Source organism: Triturus cristatus, chromosome 9 (assembly GCF_964204655.1).
Source record: "Triturus cristatus chromosome 9, aTriCri1.1, whole genome shotgun sequence".
Lineage (NCBI taxonomy): Eukaryota > Metazoa > Chordata > Amphibia > Caudata > Salamandridae > Triturus > Triturus cristatus.
The window spans coordinates 1135429646-1135448604 of NC_140592.1; the positions used below are offsets into that span (position 1 = coordinate 1135429646).

The 18959-nt window shown below is 48.0% G+C and overlaps 1 protein-coding gene across 1 annotated transcript in view; it reads left to right on the plus strand.

Annotated features, from left to right (window-relative positions):
- The first annotated feature begins 572 nt into the window (after nucleotides 1–572).
- HEATR4 (HEAT repeat containing 4) overlaps nucleotides 573–18959 on the plus strand; it is a 774416-nt gene continuing 756029 nt past the window's right edge. Inside the window, exon 1 of the mRNA XM_085627058.1 lies at nucleotides 573–680. The gene's annotated coding sequence lies outside the window, so the exon portion shown is untranslated. The remainder of the gene's footprint in view (nucleotides 681–18959) is intronic.

An 18959-nucleotide genomic window follows, 5' to 3' on the forward strand; every position in this document is an offset into this window, starting at 1 on the left:
ATCCGCAGGTTGCAGCACTTACAAAGTGCAGGCAGTACATTTGTGCAATGGCGTAGCAGGCAGCAAATGCTACAGGAGGAGGGGGAGAATTGAAGAGGCGTTGCTGCCTTAAGAGGAAGGTTACTTTTCCGCTGAGTGGGGGGAGGGCTCTTAAAGCAAAGCTGGGATAGCAAAAAGAGCTTTAAGGAAAAGAGCTTAAAGGAGCACGCCTCTGCATGCAAAACAAAAGAAAGGCTGCGCCTTGTAAGGTAAAGCCGTAATGGAGACTAATTTCAAATGAGAGTTAAACGTTATGAGAGAAAACCTCGTGAAGCTGGAAAGCGTCCCAGCTGTACTGTATTACATTGTTGCACTTCCACCCTCCCGGGCCGGGTGCGGACAGGAGGCCATAAATAAAAAGAGAGCCAACCGCTCGTGGTTGTAGCCACTACCAAACACCAGTGTGTCGTGTCCCATAATTAAAGGTCCCCCCTGCATGCTGGTAATGTACACAGGCCGAGGATATATACCCCCCCTCAGGTCACTCACCATATTGGGAATGAGGCGGTACCCGAATCCGCGACTTGCTGGTCTGCCATGGTGGAGCTTGCGGTGAGCTGCATCGGTGCTGTGGCGGTATTGCGGTTCGAGTGTGGCGGTCACGTCGTGGAGCTGCAACCTCTGGGAGAGCTGCAGGCAAGGTGAGGAGGTGGCGGGTGACCGTGCTGCTGGTTGCTCCGCACACCGGCAGAGGTGGCTGAGAGGAGGCGGCGTGGAGGAGGGGCTGCAGCGTGCACTGAGGAGGAGGAACGCATGTCGGTGCTGGGGAACTGCTGCCAGGGCCGGCTGTGAGCAGCTGGAGTTCCCCGTACAATGCAAACCCTGCACTGTGTCCGTAGCAGGGAGAGCGAACTATAGAGCGCTTTTGGGCATGGTGGTGTAGTGACTACCGCAGGGGAATGAACTTGCGCACACCAGGAGGTGAATGCGGAAGCCTGAGTGCGAGCTTCTCTGTATGTGGAGGGTTTAAAAAGTTCCCCTCGGACATACTTTAAACACAAGAAGCGGATGGAAACTGTAGTTAGGCGGTGCTGCTTTCAGAATAAACGGAAGTGACGCATCGGATCTACGGCCAATTATAAGCCCGCTTTGAAATGCAATGCCAGGGTTTACAAATGGCATGTGGCAGGAGAAATTCACTGGCAAAAGGCGGAGTTTCACCCCTGATAAAGATTACTTGATGTCTCGGAGAGACAGCGCATGCGCGCTGCCTAGGCGAGACCTAAAAAGTGTATTTCTTTAATAAAGAAAATATGACACTAATAGGCACATTATAGCATTGTATTGAGAAGTACTTATTAAAGTGTTCTTTTTGTACAATTGGTAGTCTGAACTTATATATCTGGAAGTGCTTCTATGCGTTTTAGTGAAATAAAATATAACAGAGGTACTTTAAATCATGACAAATTAAATACTCAAAACCCTTAAGCATTAAAAACAAAACAATCATATTGATTAAGATCTACTTAGAATGGACGTTCTGATGGTTTTTCTCCCTCTCTCACCATCAAGGAAAAGCTGGCAGTGATAGATAGAAAAAAAACCAATCACCTCACACCCTGTAAACAAACTCCCAGGGTGTGATCGTCAATAGTTTTTTTTTTTCAATAATTGTGTTTTTTAAAAAGCAAAAATGATAAAAGTTTAGTGGTCAAAGCCAATGGGGGCCATCCACCAACATTTTTACACCTTGAAGGGAACTACAGTGACTGAATTTCTCTTCAACGTACAGAGATGACCACTGGGCCGGAGCTCATCTCTAGATAGGGTGGGCTATCTCCGTCAGTGTGGCGGACGTTAGGCCCTAACCACCCTGAGGGATGGTACTCTGTCCACTATCGGCTAAATATGGCCATTTGGGTTTACAAGGTGTTTACTGGGTGGAGAATATAGAGAGACAAAGTTACCTGTATAGTCACTCTGTGCCACATAATGGCTCCAAGAGATCAACTCCTGGCATTCAGGACTAGATATTTCATGACCACTTTGTTGGTCTGTACACTGTGAAGGATCAGTGAGAGGGTAGACTTATACTGTACAACATCATGAGCTATTTCACCCCAAATTTTAATACAGGTATTCATGCATTTATTAGGTGATCTTGATTTTGGCCAATGTGGTAACAGGGGCCAGGGGAGAAAGTGGAAGCTAGGAATAAAACCCTGCCATCCTAAGCCAGCACCTTTGCCACTAGACTACTACTGCTGCCTGGCAACAATGTTGTAGTAGTCTTCCTAAAACATGTATTCTTCACTGTCTATTAATGTTCTGCTAAGATTCTATTATGTCACTTTCATGGTGATGGAATGTGATGGTTTGAACTCCAAGGGGCAGTTATCAGTTGTCCCTGGAAGCTGTGGAGATGAACAGTCAATAAACTGTGTGCTCTTACACTTACCTGGCCCAGTGTAATCACTACAAAATTGCCGACGAGGATGGGATACGAACCCACGTGTGCAAATTACAATGGATTAGCACCCTTTTGCTAAGATTGCTGATAAACCTACGTTAGAGGGTGGTGAAATGGTCATGCGGGGGATACGTTTATTCCTACTGAGTCGCTGAGAGTTCGCATCATTGACTATGGTTATGCGGGTCATCTTGGACAAACAGGCACCAAAAGAAGGATCCGATGTGTGAACTGGTGGCCTTCTATGGATCGCCAAGTTACTGAGGTGGTAGAGGGATGTGTGATGTGTTGCACCAGTGACAAAGTCATCAAGGTTGCTGTTCCTCCTTTACAGGAGGTGGATACACCTAATGCTCCTTGGTTGAAGTTGGCCATAGATTTTGTGGGTCCTTTCAATGTCTTTCCCAATAAATGCAAATTTGCTTTGGTTGTTGCGGATTACTTCAGTAAGTGTTGGTGATAGGGAAATGCTGGCACCCTCCTAAGAGCAAATGAATTAAACTCACCAGACATAGCAGGTTGCTCAGAAACAGAGTAAAATGTATTTATTGGTACCAAATGCATGCATCATTGTTGATCAACAAGGAAGAAGTCAGGTCTCCTGCCTTAGGGGCTCTCAGACTGCTTCTTCCCAGAGTGACTGGTTTCTGGGTGCTAAATACATTTAGTAATGCCATGTCAGCGGACCTAGAATAAAACACCAAGCCAAATGTGGCTAACTGGGATGTGCAAGATCTGCACCATGCCAATTATAAACTGCTAGATATGGGCAGACCAGAAAGGCTGGCTCTGCACTGTGTAAGCAACTTGCACAACCAGATAAGGAAACTATCATGAAGTCAGGACAAGCAAAGTGACCTCTAAAGTGGTTTAGAATAGCTGTTGAAGCTTGTCCAGTCAAGGTCAGATAGGAAGTCCTTGGAGCTCTGGGCCTCATGTTAGTGTGCTATATCTAAGCATGATATTTTTGTAGTGCCTACATATGAATTTATATGGATATATATATATATTTTTTTTTCAACAGGTGGGAGGTTCAATTCATGTCTGATCCCAATACACAGGAGGTTATCAAGTTCCTTCAGTGTCTTTTTGCCAGCGAGGGTCTCCCTAAAGAGATTGTATCGGACAATGGGGTGCAATTTACCTCAAAGGAGATGTCTGTGTTTTTGAGTCAATCTGGGATCTCACATCGCCGGGTCGCTCTTTATCACCCACAGGCCAATGGTTTCATTGAGCGGACGAACCGCATCTTAGTTGAGTGTGTTCAGTCCCGCTTCGTATTGCAGGTGGAGGCTCTCACCACTGAGCCTGGTGTCCCTGGGTTGCTGTTCACAAAAGGAATCGCCGGACGGGACTGCAGGTCCCAGGAGCCCTTGAACTGCAGAGCGCCGCAGCTGTGTAGCGGCCCGCCTTCCCGCCATCCCGCCCACTAACGGAATAAAACACCTCGCGGAACCCGCTGGCGCGGGTCCCGCATCGTATTGCAGGTGGAGGCTCTCACCACTGAGCCTGGTGTCCCTGGGTTGCTGTTCACAAAAGGAGTCGCCGGACGGGACTGCAGGTCCCAGGAGCCCTTGAACTGCAGAGCGCCGCAGCTGTGTAGCGGCCCGCCTTCCCGCCCACTAACGGAATAAACGGACCACCCCTATTTCCTATTGGCTGTTGACCTGGCCAAATAGTACCAGTACCAGCGGAGCGGGACGCGACGCGGGACGCCCTGGACGAAGCCCGGACAAAGGGCGGACAGTCTGAGACAGGAGGGGGCAGGTGGGAGCAGCAGACCGGGCTATTGATTATCGTGTTATTTAATTCACCATTTTTCATTCTTATGTGTGTATTGATTGCCTAGTCATTGTTGGTTACCGTTTAATGCCCCTAGGTGTTCGGAGGTCGTATGTGATAATCCATTTGGGAAACACTGGTATATTGTCGTTTGGTGTTTACAAGGAGAAATTGTAGGGGGTGTGGGACCCTGATGTGCTAATTATGCCTAAAGCCAAGACAGCAGCCTCGACCACAACCATGGATAATTACCTGGTTAAGATGGTCGATAAAATTAATCAGGAACGTAGGAAATCTTTAGGTCGTCCAGGGTCACAGTGTTTGTTGTCCCCCCCGCCTAATTGCTTGGCCTCCGAGCCCTCCCCTGTTCAGGATCTTAATACTCCCTTATTACCCACTGATTGTTTAATTGAGGGAGTTGTAACTGATATCATTAGTTTGGAAAGTGATACTCCTGAGTCCATGAATGACCCTGAACCAGACCAAGCTATTATACCTGATGTACCTATCCCTAGCCAGTCTGTATCCAGACGCCAAAAATTAACACGCACCTGTAGGAACACCAGCAAACCTATACAGTCTAAGCGAGGAGGGAATCGCCATGCTAACAAAAAGGACACCCCCCGCAGATAAATCTCCCAGCTCAATCTGCGTTAACGGAAGGAGCTAAGGTCATTTTAGATAAAGAACAGCTGGATCTTAAAACCCAGGCTATAGTTGCCAAGTTTGACATATTTGTTAAACCTTTATTGACCAAACTTTCCACTCTTGCCGACGAAGTAGTCAGATTGGGAGGCATCTTGGATTCTTTTATTAAGGCTAGACCAGCCCCAAACAATATTGCTGGTACACAGGTGCCAGAGGAGACTTCTTTAACTACATCTAATATAGCCCCAATGACGGTTGAGAACAGTAGTTCTGAATGCAGACCTGGGTGTGCCCTTGGAAAGACCGATGCGGTTCTCAATGTACCATATCAGCGGCAAGACACCACTAAACCATCCTCCGGTTCAGTACCGGGGGAATCGTTGGGCCATAATGTAAACACCCCTAACTCCAGAAACCCTCAACCGGACCTGCCACCAACGTGCGCACCATTTGTAGCAGTTCTTATGAATGTCCCCCCTGTTAAGAGGTTTGATAGCAACCCTGCTAATGTAGAATCACACTCGTCATTAAAGAACAAAACTGTGGACTGGCTCCACCGACAGTGTGATTTTCCTGTAGCACTATCTAGGGATATACTTAGTACCAGGAGAACTAATTGGGTCGGTAAATCCCGTAAGACCTGCGAAGGTGACTGTATAGTCATTAACTTCCGTAACCCCCAACTTACCTCCACAGTTTTAATTAAAGCCGCTTCTCTCCCTGCGAGTGAACATGGTATATCCTTGCGGCCGCTTGGGTACTTCTATAGAGATTTTGCAACCCAACCTGTTATTCAATCTGTTGATGAGCGCCATTGGTATAGGCCTAGAGTTCAGGATTTGTGTGCTACTCCCACTATCCCTACGTTTAATAGATTCCAGCCATTAAGTGGGCTTGATTACAATGATTGACTGGAGCCGACCATAGAAGGTGTCAGGTCGGAGGACTTGGACCCGAGCAAAGTGAGCTTTAACACGGCCCCTAGGATATCAACAACTATTACTAACAATATTGGTGTAAGCCAACCAGACTCTACTGTGGCATGTGACCACGAAAGTCTGGTTAACGTGAGAGGGGATAGGTTTTTGTTGAATCCTTCCACCTGCTTAGTTAACTCTGGTTCATGTGTCATAGCTTGTTGGAATGTTGCGGGACTTTCCCACAAGGATGAATGCTTAGGTTGGTTCGATTTTATCAATCTTTTTAATATCTTATGTTTCCAGGAAACCTGGAGTTTGGTCCCCATTAATTATAACGGGTTTGTCTCATATCAAATACCGGCAGTGGCTTCGAACTCAGGAAGAGCCAAGGGTGGCCTACTGACACTGATTTCCGTTGACGCTCCGTTCGTAGTAAAGAAACATGTCCCGGTGGGGGACCATTCCCAGATCCTTTGGCTTTGTAAGGAGCAGGATAGGAATATCCTTTTAATCAATTTTTATAATAATGTTTTTGATAAATCTAGGCAACGGATAGCTTTTGCTTTGGAGGAAGCTTTGGTTAAAATTGTTACAGGAAATGAAATCGCTTTTGATTTTATCTGGTTGGGAGATTTTAATATCTCTACCTGTATGTCCTCTGCCCATAGGGTCTGTGGTTTCTTAAGCTCACGAGGTGAGGGAGTCGCCCATTTTCCCCATAACCCATACGGGGATTCATTAAATAAAATCTTGATGACATATGATATGGAGATCATGGGGAACGCGAGGGGTGCCTTTGATGAAATTGTCCCCACCTTCACGGGCAGAAATGCTAACTCTGTCATTGATTTTATTTGTACTTCCTCTAGCCTTATTCCATGGTGTTCTGCCCCTTTGGTAGTAGATAATTTGATTAGTGACCACAACTGCCTGACCATGGAGATGGTTTTTTGGAAAACTAATATAGGACCCAAACCAAGTATTGTGGATAACATTGAACCACATAGACCCAATGGATTTAGAATTAGGTGGAAGGGGGAGAAGGCAGACCTTTTGTCTAGTTCCATTATTAAGAACTGCTCCAAAGAAATTGAAACTATCTTAGCGAGTGAAGAACCGACAGCTGTAATTTTGAATACATTTGTCGATATCAATCACTCTATAGAAGCAGTATTCACCAAACATTTTAAGGGCGATTCAAATCGGCAAAGGGGGTGGTTTGATCATGCCTGCACTGCTGCCCTTAAGAGCCTTAAAGTGGCATTGGCAGAAAAACAGAGGGACATTAATTTTATCAGGCATCTTAGGGCTACCTACAAGGCAGCAGTATCAGAAAGAAAGGCAGAACTTAAACGAGAGGCCTGGGATAAGTTAGACCGGGCCGCCGAAACCTCTGATTCCTCGCTATTTTGGGCCACTGTCAACAGCCCATTTTTAAGGGACGAGGTTACGCCTGTTCTGTCAGCTAACGTTAGCGTGGGAAGCTGGGTTTCACACTTTTCCCTGATTTTTGATTCTGATAAACATATGGACAATGGAGGTGGGGTCTGGCCAATTCTTCCCTTAGATATCACACCTATCGAGGTTAAGAAATGTATTATTGCAAGTAAAGGTGGGAAGGCTCAGGGACCAGATGGTGTGCCGGTGGATATTTATAAAAAAGAACCTGAAATCTGGGGCCCGTTATTGACTAAAGTATTTAATACTGCTGTGAGACATGGTGCACCGCCCACTTGGGAGGAATCTATCATTATCCCCATCTATAAGAAGGGGGAGAAGGGTGATGCTAAGAACTATCGGCCCATCTCCCTTCTTGATTCGTCCGTGAAAATTATGAGCCGGGTGCTCCTTGTCAGACTTGAAGAATGGGCAGAAAATAATAACATCCTAGCCAATTCTCAATACGGATTCAGGAAGGGCAGAGGCACAGTTGAACAGTGTCTCAACCTAGAACTACTAATTGGGAAATATACTATGGCCAAGAAAGGTTCCCTCTTCCTCTGTTTCGCCGACCTTAGTAGTGCCTTCGATATGGTTAACCATCAGATTCTATGGGAGACACTACTTGGAATGGGGGCACCGGAGGGTATTGTCTATTTCCTGGCCAGACTATATGCTAATCTTAGTTCTAGTGTTCGATATGGCCCGGGTGGGGAGTGTACTCCAAAGTTTCCTGTTAAGCGTGGCATTAGGCAGGGGTGTGTGTTAGCCCCCTTGCTTTTCACACTTTTTATTAACGAGGTAGACTCTGTCTTAAGGTCTGTGGGGGCGGATGCCCCAATCATTCTTGACTCCTATATCCCGGTCTTACTATATGCGGACGACGCAGTACTTCTTTCTAGGACCCCTGTCGGCCTCCAACGCCTCATGGACAGGTTTTCCTTGTTTATTAGGGAAAGGAAGCTGGTCATCAACAAAACAAAGACCTTTGTCATGGAATGCGGTAAGGGCCGTAAAAAACCACATTCCTTCTTTATGGAAGGACAGAGGGTACAGACGGTAGATACATTTAATTACCTGGGTATCACCTTTTCCAAGACAGGTAGCTGGTCCAGCGAAGTCACCCACGTTAGAGCAAGAATGGCGAAATGTGCTCACGGGGTATTCACGTTCGCCTCTAAGATCGGGGATAAACGGATTAGCGACATGCTGAAGATCTACCAGATGAGGTGCCTCTCAATTGCCCTTTATGGAGCAGGTGTCTGGGGGCATGTTTTGGCTGGGAGTCTCCAAGTGGAGGAAAACCTGTTTTTAAAAAGGTTACTTTGTTTGCCTACTTCAGCATCCACGCATTTGGTGCATAGGGAATTTGGAATATCCCATCTCCTAGATTCCATTGCCCATAGACCTTTAATGCTGTGGCGTGCTATCTGGGCTAAGGAGGAGACCTCCATGAACAGAGCTATTATTAAGGACTGTTTATCTTTAGATAATTATTCGAAGAACCCCTGGGTAAATTTTGTTATGCACAGTTTTAAGGACATATATGGTCTTAATTTATACGAGGACTGCTATGCTGCCAACAGTATGTCCAAAAGCGAACTGAAGTCTGTTTGGTTGTCGCTGAAGTATGAGCAACATTTGAAGGCCAGTAGCAATTTACCCACCTGTAAGCTCTATGACAGCTGCTGTGAGTTGTCAGGTTATCAATCATATTTGAGCTTTGTTACTAGACCCTCTCATAGGTTCGTTTTAACTAGACTGCGCTTTGGAATTGTTCACCATTTGGTGGCGTTTCCTAATATTAAAAAATACCCAATTGGTCCTTGCCCTTGTGATGGAGCTACAACTCAAAGTACAATGCACTTTCTATTGTTCTGCCCACTATATGGTAACTACCGTATTGCTTTCTTAAAACCCTTGTATAAGAAACTTGGTGTTAGAACAGTTAAGGATGTCATGAAATTGATATTTAACCCCTCTCCCGATGTTTGTTTCTTTACAGCCACATTCCTTTTAAAAGCTATTAAGGCTAGGCCTAGTATTATCATTTTTTAATATTGTTATTGCTGTTTTTATGTATTACCTGTTTTAACTTCATTGACGAAGTTTTTATGAATTATTCTCGCTATTAGTCTATGTGTATCATTGATGTTTTATGTATGATCTGCTTTTATGGACTTTGTTGTCAAGCTCCGAATAAAGCTTTATGAATTGAATTGAATTGAGTGTGTTCAGTGGGCTGTTTCTACCAAGATTGATATCAAACAAGCAGTCCAAAGTATGTTGTGGGCATATCGCACTACTCCCAGCCCTATCACGGGTTCTAGCCCCTTTGTACTGCTTTGTGGAAGGGAGGCTTCTTTTCATATGTGCCCGGCTTGGATGAAAAAATGGGGTTCACGGTCATTGTGTGGGAATTCTCAAACTGATGTGAGTACGCATACTCATTCTACTGTTCCTGATGAGGTTGGATATGAGCCTAACGTTCATGTGGGAGATTGGGTGAGAATCAAATCTCCTATCAATGTAGCAAAAGGAATGTCTAAGTACGATCCTCCTGTTAAAGTGGATGCCACCTCACGCTTTGCTGTGAGGGTCAATGGGAGGAGTTGGTGGAATTTGTCAAGTATCTATAAAGTTCCTAGGAGGGTTGTGTTGCAATTAGGTCTTGAGTCTCGATGTCATCCTGCTCAAGAGCCCCTACATTTAGGGTACCAATACAGAAAACCTTCTAAAAAAAGGAGATTTCCATCCCTAGAACAAGGAAGGTTACGATACTGTACTGTTTTTATGAGGTCTGCAATACAGGTTTGGCAGTTGTAACTCATTTGTGATTTCATAGTGTGTCTCAAAATCCAAACAGATCATCATCGAACAAATGGAAATGTGGATTCTATTTTTGGAGATGTAGAATTGGGTAAAGAGAAGGTGAATGGCCCCTGTAACTGAAACAGTTCATGAAAGGCAAATGCATCGTTCAAGCTTTCATTAAAAATATCAGTTTCACAAGACTTTATAAGGATGAATGTATCGTTCTTAAGCCATATCAACAAATGGTCAATTTAAGTGTTGTCATGTGAGATCTGTGGCATTTTTAAATTTCTCTGCCATATTTTGGAAACCGGTGAAGAGTCTTCTGCGTTTTAGGGAGTTTATATTATTTATTTATTTATTTGTTTAAGAGTTTTGTGAAGTGCCAACGTATCACCTTTTATCTACTTCTCAGCGCTCAAGAGTCAGGCAATGCAGATTAAGATCCTGTATTCCATTAGATTGGACCAGATCATGGGGTCTCTCACACCTAGACAGATGGCATTTTAAGTGTCCAAAGTTTCCTTGAATAGACCTTAGTACCTGCTCTTGCTGCCTCACCGCAGCGCGGGGACACACTGTTCTAAGTGTAACCATGCGCTTTATAAGATTAAAAAAAAAAAATAAAATAAGTATCCTCAAACCTGTTATGAAGGCTGATATTCTCTGTAGTACTGTACAGCTGTCTGTTGATGGCAGATAGTGAAAAGTGTGTGGGTTCAATATTGTATTTTATTGTAGCAGTTACTTAGCTTATTATACCACTAAGTGTTGTGTTGAAGCACTTGCCGGCACTCTGTATCGAGTAGGGTGATTGGTTAGTGGGATTTTGTCTAGTGCTTTAAATGGGCAGGTACTGTCTGGTACGGAGTACCTGCACTTCTTTAATTTGAAAGGGAGAATACCATTTAAAGTACTGGTTGTGTCCTTGTTTTGATCCAATGTGTGAAGTGTTGCTATGTCGTACATGATGACCACCGGTGGATGAAGACGTGTGAGAGATAGACGCACCTTCATGGCTTGCATCATACAGCATGCTAGCTGCTCTGATCAGCTCTACAGGTCCCTATCTGATGTTTTGATTTTCTTTAATCTTCTCTGCCTAGTTTTCTGATTGAGTCATAGCCAGAACAGAGAGTAAACAAAACTTGCATAATAAGAGACATTTTCAATATAAAGGACTGTGGGCATGTGCATTGGCCCAGCAAAGGAGACACCTGGGAACAGCAGCATGGCAGACACAGGAGTATGCACTGATGTAAAGAGCTCCGATACCCTCGGGTCTTGCCAACGCAATATGGCACTCGTAAATAAATAATAAATTCAGTGACATCCTGATGAATCTCACTGTTTAAGTAGAAAAGAGTGGATTTACCATTGAGCCCTTTAAGCCACATGAGGAATGCCGTGTCTTTATAACCTTCAGTACTGGAAAAGGGATTGTGTTAAGTCTCAGACATAAACAAACCTGCAAGAGTGAGAGTTTGGGTTGGTGTCCCGAGGCTGATCCATTACAGATTTTCGGGATAACCAGTACATAAACTCAGAACTCAGAATGCGATGCATTGCACGTTAATTTATCACACGCCAATACCCACAAAATATGACATGAACCAAAGCACCATTTCCTATTGATGAAATGTTGGCCAACCTTGCTGCCGGGAAAAGCCCAACCCTACCTAAGCGAGGCTCTGACACCGCAAGTCCACATTAAAATACTTTTTATGAGACTCACAATGCTACGTATCACTGAAATTGATCCAGCATGGGCACGCAAGGGGGGAAATACAGAATGCAGGCTGTGCTCCTTCCAGAAGAAATCCTGGCTGCACCTTCTGTGCTGATGCCCCAAACTGAATAAGGAACGTCGGCGCCTTCTTTGCCCGATTTGTATTGTCAATGGGGCAAAGACCCACAGAGAGGCCTCTGCCTTATGTTTCTCCAAATCAAACACAATGAATTTAGCAAGATTGGGGAAATTTACGCATCTGATCAGGATCGCCTTAAAGGAGTCGCAGGAATGTAACCCTGCTCCTGTAACTGGCATGCCAAATCATGCTGGAGGAAGCAGGGTGGTCCCCGATAGGCACTAAGGGGTGCCACCTTTTTATTCCGAATTATTAAGTCTGAATGCTTTAAAGCTTTGTATCGATTGTTTTGAAGTATAAATGAAATACAAGTAACACTGGGGACTGCCCAATGCACCTAAAGGCAAATGGTGGCTCACAAAGCCAGGATATTGATGGGTAGGGTGTGGTGCAGGGGACAGGAAGGAGGAGTTGCCTATTCTAACGAATTTTTTTCAACAGCGTTGTTGTTTTTACTGTAATGATTTTAATTAATCGAACAGTCAATAAAATTCAAGACAGATACTGGAAAAGGGATTGTGTTAAGTCTCAAACATAAACAAACCTGCAAGAGTGAGAGTTTGAGTTGGGGTTATCCACTACTGAGTCCCCCGAGGCTGATCCATGTCAGATTTTCAGGATAACCAGTACATAAATAACTCAGAATGCAATGCGTTGCATGTTAATTTATCACACACCGATGCCCACAAAATATGGCATGAACCAAAGCACCATTTCCCATTGATCAAATGTTGGCCAATCTCGCTGTCCATGGGCAAAATGTATGCACTGCCCATGAGCACTATGTTTGTCCCCGAGTTCTATGTTTGTCCCTGAGTGCTATGCTCAAATTGCCAGTCCCATATCCTGACCTGGATGTTGTTCAGTGGCAAAGGCTCCGACTTTGAAAAACAAGGTTTGTGTGCCCAATATTAACTCAGGCACTGGAGTTTATGGGAAATTCACTTACCCTCCCTGTCTCTCATAACAATTTAATGCTGTTATATATATTTCTACGGAGCGCTCTACCTCATCGCAAAGCAACTTGCACTGTCCCAATTACATGTTTCTGTTCCCACTTCTCATCAGATCCTATTTTACGTACTCAGTTTTCATGTGGTCCACATGAGCTGTCCAGACAGCGTTTTTGGTTGGTGATGATCCTGCCACAATATATGTTCTGCGATGGGGACTCAATGCTGCAACATTTTGCGTGTGTTGGTTAGCGAGCCCATTTTGTAAGATATTCAAGTATTTCATCTGATAGCTGGTGATTTGCTCAAGTGCTCCTTGTAGACTCAAATATTTCGCACAAACCATCAGTTCCAACCTTTTTGATTAGCCTAGACAATAATACAATGTGTTCTCTTTAAAATGGTGAACTGCACTTATTACATTAAGATCCCTATTAATGTACCTGTTTGAGCAGGCCACAGTACAACAATAACGGTTTCAGGGAGCTATCAATGCCCTGGGACTAGTATAGTAAAGTATCAATAAACAGAAGTTACTCCTGCATCCACCAAGTGAATCTGATGCAGATCAGAGCATATAAATTCTCCCTACTTCCACAGATAGAGTAATTTCACAGATACACGCACATACACTCTTCATTCACTAGGGCCCATCACACCGTCATACGCTCTATTACTCTATCCGCACTGAACCTGAGAGAAAACTCCTTGAATACTCTGCATCTACACTAAGGCCGATGCGACCAAATTGATATTGCATTGAGTCATGATTTAAACAATAATAATCACAATAAGGAATTCAATAACTGACAAAGAAATAACCACCCGACACTGTAATTCAAACATAAGGTAATTTATCTAAATTAGTTCAAGTGAAAGTCAATCGATAGCAAAATCGTTATTCTCATATTTACCTATTCTAGCTAAATGTCATAAATGGGTCAGGACAGGTCTCTCAGTAAAGTCTCTCGAGTCGCCGTCCTCACAGCATCGATCTTCACCAGCATGGGTTCAGAAAGAAGTGGCCTCAAAAATCCCGAATGCAAAGACCACAGACCCTCTCTAGTCTAGTATATTTATAATAAAACTAACGAAATAAATGTTACAATCGTTATTCTGAATGTCCGTTGAGCCGCCGAGCAGAGCGAGCAAGAAAGGATATAGCATCGCTACATTTGAAAAACCCTCCGCTCAGGAAAAATCACAAAAATAAAAAGACGGAAGAAGGAAACTCAATCTTGAAAATGTTGCATTATTAGAAGCTCTTCCTCTGAATCTTAGCAAAGTCATAATAGTTCATTGTGGCTTCATTCTCAACCAAGGACAACTCAGCAGATTGGCAGCACGCCTGGAATCGCTGTCATCATAGAAGCTTTTCAAATTGTGCAGAGGGAGGAGGAGCCTAGCGCGCAACCAAGATGGCCGCGTAGGTGCGAGGCTCCCGAGGACCTCCGCGACCTCCTGCATAAATCCTGACAGAATCCTGTCCCAGATGAGGGGACTGTATTTGTGAGCCCGAGCAGAGGTGACACCCGTTTTCCGTTTTTAAATCGGACCTCGGACACCGGCAGGAGCATCGATAGAGGTTTGCGGCCTTCTCCACACCGGCCCCCCGTACTGGAGTTGTGGGGCGATCCGGACACAAAGTGAACAACAGCGGCGGGCGAGGCTGGGTGACTCGCGTACCCCGCACTTTCACTTTCGCTTTTGCGCCCTCCTTGCTGCCAGGCGAGGTTGGGTTGCGGGGCGGTGTGCGGTGGTGTGGTCTCGTTGGGGTGCCCTGCCGGTCCGCCAGCTGCGGTCCGTCCTGCGGAGCGGTGGTCGCTCCCCCCTGGACCCCTTGAACTGGATTGTCGGCCCCCCCCTTTTCTTGAGGAGACTGACTCGTCTTGGGGATTGAAACCATGTCCACAAAACAAGATGGCGATCGGGCTAAGATAAAATCGACCCGCCGTGGCGCGGCCCATCAATCCAACAGTATGGACCGCTACACCCTCCAGAAGGGATCCCCAGAGGCGCCGCGTAGGTCCCCTACGGGCCCGACTGATGCTTCCGCTCTGCCCACGGACCTGACCCTCCGAGACGTCATGGGCGCCATCGCCGAGATGAAGGCCTCGGTGGACCAGCGCTTCGACACTCTGGCGCAGAAGATTGACTCGGTCCTCGTGGACGTGGGCCTCGTGAGGGCTGATTTGTCTAAAACCAACGACCGGGTCGACTCTTTGGCCCACTCTACCGCGGGCCTCAGAACGGACGTGGCGGCCCTCCAACAGGAGGTGCGCAGGCTTGGCCAGGCGAGCGCCCTGATGAATCGTCGGCTGGAGGATTCCGAGGGTCGGGCCCGGAGGAACAACGTCCGCATTATCGGGGTGCCGGAGGGACGCGAGGCGGAGGCGGCGGATCTATTTGTTGAGGACCTGGTTCTCTCCCATCTCCAGCCTCGGGGGCTGAGTAAATTCTTTGCGGTGGAGTGTGCCCACAGGGTCCCCGGGGGTAGGCCTAAGGTTGGAGCCCCTCCGAGGCCTCTCATCGCCCGGATCTTCAATTTTCGGGACAGAGACGCTATCCTACAGACTTCCAGGCTACAAGGGCCGGTCAAACTTGACAATATGGACATCAATTTCTATCCTGACTTCACTCCGGCAGTCCAAAAGCAGAGACTGAGCTTTCTTGGAGTTAAACGTCGCCTAAGGGACCTGAATCTCAAATATGCGATGCTCTTTCCAGCTAAGCTGAGAGTGGAGGTGGATGGCCACACGCACTTCTTTGATCGTCCCGAGGTGGCCGGGGACTGGCTAGACACTTTGCCCGGAGACCGGGGCCGGGGGGGTGGGGGGGGTGCGGTTGGTGGGGAGGGCCCGCCGGATCAGGACTGAGGGACTAATGGTAGGCCTTGCTCTGGACTGCGTTGTTGTCACTACTGACTGTTAGGGTAAGTTCCCCTCCTGTGGAGGTCGTGTGGGGTCTCTTGGGGGATCTCCCTCCTCCTCTGGGGGACTAGTTAGTTTCTATCTATGGGGCGACAGGCACACTGCACTTTGGGGGGGCTGTTTGGGCTCATGCAGGGGTGCAGGGTGGGGGGAGTTCTGTTGGGTTGGGTGGGTTGGGGTGGGGTGTGGTTCGTTTCTACCGCAAGGCAAACCCGTTATTGTATTGTTGTTTTTGAGATGCTCTGGGGGGGACAATTGATGGCTTCGTTATGTGATGGGGGTAGGGATTTGACTTTGTTGTCCTGGAACGTTAACGGACTGGGTGATAGGATCAAGCGGGGTGTGGTCCTGCAGTATCTGAAGCGGATTTCGCCTGATGTGGTCTTTCTGCAGGAGACACACCTTATTGGTAACTCCTTTTGTGCCATGAATCGCCGTGGCTTTCGCTTGGTGGCCCACTCTGGCTTCACATCAGGCTCGCGGGGGGTGGGCATTATGGTCAAGACCTCGCTCCCGCTAGAAATAGAGGAGGTGCGCCATGATGAGAGGGGACGCTACACTGTCTTGGTGGGGAGGATGGAGGGCAGGGTAGTTGTCTTTGTCTCTGTGTACGTCCCACCGGGGCTACAGTCCACCACCTTTGCAGATCTGGGACGCCTCCTTCTTGACCTCCCGGGGGGGCTTCTGGTGGTTGGGGGGGATTTCAATGCGGTGGCTTCTGGGACTATGGATCGTCACCCCCCTAGGGACCTCCCCCGGGCACAGGCGTGGCTAGCGGGCCTTTTGGACACACTGGGATTGGTGGACTGCTGGCGTTTAAAGCATCCCACCCAGCTGCAGTACACCTTCCATTCGGGTGCCCATGGTAGCCTCTCGCGGCTTGATTATGTCCTTGTCCCTGCGGCCTATGCTGGGAGGGTGGGAGAGGTGCGCCATCTGGCGCGGGGTATTTCAGATCATTCCCCGCTCCTGTTGCACTTGGGTGTCTTCCCGAGGGGAGAGGGCAGGGTAGCTCCAATCAATGCTTGGTACCTGCGTGACCCCACTATTCGTGCTGACCTGATTAAAGCATTGCAACGGTATTTTGAGGAGAATGTGGGGTCCGTCCCGTCGGCTATCTCCCTGTGGGAAGCCTTCAAAACAGTTCTTAGAGGGGAAGCCCTCTCCTTTATCTCCCATGCCCGCAGACGCGCACAGGAGGAGGTGACCCGGGTGGAGGCCGAAATTACTGAATTGGAGGGTGGTCTGGGGAGTGGGGTGACTGACGCGGCGCTGCATGTTCAACACCTTAAGCAGGCGGCTTATAGGGCCCTCGTCACGGAGGCGGCCAGGGGCCTTAGCAGAGAACAACAGGGGCGACTGTACGATGTGGGTGATAAGGCTGGCAAACTGATTGCGTGGTTGGATAAGAAGGAGAGAGCTAGTCGTGTGGTCCCGCTGATTGAGAGGATGGATGGTGTACGAATTACTGAGCCGGAAGGCATTGTTTCTTGCTTCGCGGATTATTTCCGCGAGGTATATTCTCCTGTCTCTCCTTGCTCGGAGGAGGATTCCCATGCCCTGCTGCGGGACATCGCGCTGCCCTCGCTTTCAGTGGAGGACAGGAATTCGTTGGATGCCGCTCCCACCTCGGATGAAATCGCCCTCGCCATACGCTCGGTCGCCTCGGGCAAGGCCATGGGCCCGAATGGCCTTCCTATCGAATTGTATAAGCTGCGACCGGATGTACTGGCACCTCACCTCCGCGCGATGTTCCTTGCGGCCCACTCACGGGGCTCCCTCCCGCCGGACCAGCGTCTAGCTACCATCGTGGTTATCCACAAGGAGGGGAGACCGCGAGACCGGGTTACATCCTATCGGCCGATCTCGCTCTTAAATGCGGAGCCTAAAATCCTCGCCAAGGTGCTTGCCAACCGGCTGGTCGGCGTGGTGGGCGATCTGGTCCACCAAGACCAGTCCGGCTTTATTCCTCTTCGCAACACGGCCCTTAACCTGCGGCGCTTGCACGGGGTGCTCGCGCGTGTTCCATTCGTGCGGGAGCCGGCCATCTTGGCGTCCTTGGACGCCACCATGGCGTTTGACACGCTCGAGTGGCCGTACATCTGGGCGATGTTGGCGAAATTTGGATTTGGCCCGGGATTCATCAGCTGGGTCAAATTGTTGTACTCTGACCCATTGGCGCAGGTGGTGGTGAATGGTCGAGTCTCGGCCCCATTCGCGCTGGGACGGGGCACGCGACAGGGTTGCCCCCTGTCGCCGCTCCTGTTTGCACTGGCCTTGGAACCCCTGGCGGAGTGGCTGCGGTGGCACCCTTCTATCCGTGGTCTCCGTTGGACCCCTGAGTATGAGGACCGCGTGTCCCTCTATGCCGACGACATCCTGTTGTACTTAGCCTCCCCGCGTAAATCACTGATTGTCCTGGTCGATGTTCTGCGCTCCTTCGGCCGTAACTCAGGTCTTGTCATCAACTGGGCTAAATCCTGTGTCTATGTGCTTTCCGGGGAGGCTCCTGTTCTCCCGCGGGGCTGCTCGATCCAGATTGCCTCGCAGGGATTTCGTTACCTGGGCGTCTATATTACGCTGGACCCGATGGCCCGCTACGAGCGGAATTTGCTTCCCCCCCTCCAGCGCTTGAAGGAGGACGTCGCGCGCTGGCGGCGCTTGCCGCTTTCGCCGCTCGGCCGGGCGGCATTATTCAAGATGATGTCATTACCGCGCTTTCTATACGCTCTCCAGAACTCGATGGACCTGGTCCCGGCGCGCTACTTCCGTGAGGTTGAGAGTTTGCAGCGCCGCCTGTTCTGGGACGGGAGGCCGCGTATAGCCCTGGCAAAGTTGACGCTCCCGTGGTATGACGGAGGGATTGCCCTCCCGGATATTAAGCGGTATTCCTCCGAATTAGCTGCAATTAATCACGGCCTTTACGGGCCCGCCTTAAACCCGGCATTTGAAATGGACAAGACGCTCCTGCCCGGTGGCGATTACAATCGAGCGCTCTACACTAGCGTGCCCGATTCCCGCCTGACGGGACCCACGCGTGTCATGGTGCGAGTATGGCACGCGGCCAATGCAGCTATGGGATGGAAGGACCGTTTGACCCGGGCGTCACCGTTGTATGCGTCTGAGAGGTTGGGCTCCCTATGGACCTCGAAGGG